Consider the following 1,968-nt stretch of genomic DNA (forward strand, 5'->3'; position numbering starts at 1 on the left):
TCTCGCAAACGGCTGGCACTAGAGGTGAGCCCCCCTCCCTTCTGGGTGACCCCCCCCCCGGCCTTCTCCCTCCCCCGATTTTCCCGCTGCCAGCCTGTAGCAAACGCAGAATATCCCCTCCCGGGAGCCCCCTGACACCCCCCTCCCCCTGTAGCAGACACATACACAGACCCCGGAAGGAATGCCTCTGCAGAGCCTCTAGTTCTGCCCCCTCCTGCCAGGGGGTGGGTGGGGGGCTTGGCTGAAGGAAGGCCCTGGGAGCCCCTTAGCCCCCTCTAAAGGGCAGAAGACCCCAGGAGAGAGAGGGGGCTCCCCACTAGGTGCAACGAAGCCCCCCCCCCATTAAGGTACCCTCTTCTGCTCCCCAGCCAATTTGGGATGTAACAAAGACCTGTCTGTTTTGGCCTCTTTGGGAATCTCGGCCTTTTGTCCTGGGAGGCTGGATCCAGATTGCAATCCCCACCCACCCACCCCTCCTAACCCTGATGCTGTTGCCTAGTTGGGTCACGAAACGTCTGCCCCCCAAAAATAATAATAATCCACTGCGCTCAGAGAGAGAACCAAGGAATCCCCCCCCATTTCAACTCTGAGCAACAGACACAAGGAGTCCTCGACTTAACGACAACCATCGGAGGGGGGGGCAGAATTTATGTCGCTAAGTCGGGCGGGCATTAAGGGACTCCTCTCCCCCCCGATTCGTTTGGCCACCGCCGAGCGGATCTCCACAGCCGCGGACGTAAGTCCCGGTGTCGTCGAGTGGATCTGGCTTCCCCCCGTGGATCGGTTTGCAAAAAGGATGGGGGGGGGAGGATCACGTGTCCCGAGGACCGGGCCAGCCTCACCATTCGCACGCCGGTTGGCCGAATGCACCAACGGCGACCCCGTGCAACGGTCGTAACTGCGGGGATTTTCCCGCCGGCCGCCTTACGAATGGTCGCCAAGTCAGGGATTGCCTTGGTCCAGCTCTGGGGAGGGTCTTCGGGTCCTCCTGGTTTCCTAACGGGGCAGAGCTGGTCCTTTGGGTGAAAAGCGATGTTGGAGTCCCATTCCACACACACACACCCCACTGTCGCTGATGCCCCCCTCCCCCAAAGGACAGCCCCCCCCCCCAAAAATGATCACGGTCAAGTTTGGAGTTGAAAAAAAGACCCCCATCCAAACCTCCAGCTGCCTTTTCTGAAGCTTTTTCTCTCTTAGCCAGGGGTCTCCAAACGCGGCCCCTTTAAGACTGGTGGACTTCAACTCCCAGAATTCCCCAGCCAGCTTTGCTGGCTGGGGAATTCTGGGAGTTGAAGTCCACCCGTCTTAAGCCATGCTGGTTCAGAGATTCTGGGAACTGAAGCCCACCTCTCTTAAAGCAGACTGGCTTGGAATTCTGGGAGTGGAAGTCCCCCCCCCTTAAAGCATGCTGGCTGGGGAATTCTGGGAGTTGAAGTCCACCAGTCTTAAAGGGGCCGCGTTTGGAGACCCCCTGCTCTTAACACTGGCTAAAGCAATCACTGTACGCTGTAAACTCGGCCATCTACTGCCTGTGTGAATGTGAGCCTGGATCTAGCACTGGGGGGGGGGCAGCCCCTTCCCCTCCCCTTCCCCACGGGGGGGAGAGGGGCTACCGACTCGAGCCTTAAGCGGTTGCTTCTTCCATTTTCCCCTCCCCTTTAGACGAGCAGGGGTATTTACGCACTAAAGCTATCCGGACGCAAACAAAAACCCTCCATCTTTTTTTTAATTTAATTTAATTTAAAATTGGGGGGGGGGAGAGGCACATTTACCCCTATTAAAGCCACGTCCTCCTTGGCCGTTTTCACCAACGGAGAGTCCGGAAGCCGGTCGGGATGAGCCCCGGCCTCCATTTAAGCCCGTAGTCCTGGGCCGGAGGGACCCCCCCCAAAAGTGCTTTGCTGACTTTCCACGCACCCCCTCCCACCCACCCCCAGCCCTTTGCACCACCGCCCTGCCCCCCCCCTT

This window comes from Protobothrops mucrosquamatus, unplaced genomic scaffold (assembly GCF_001527695.2).
Source record: "Protobothrops mucrosquamatus isolate PMUCROS unplaced genomic scaffold, P.Mucros_1.0 scaffold3939, whole genome shotgun sequence".
NCBI lineage: Eukaryota > Metazoa > Chordata > Lepidosauria > Squamata > Viperidae > Protobothrops > Protobothrops mucrosquamatus.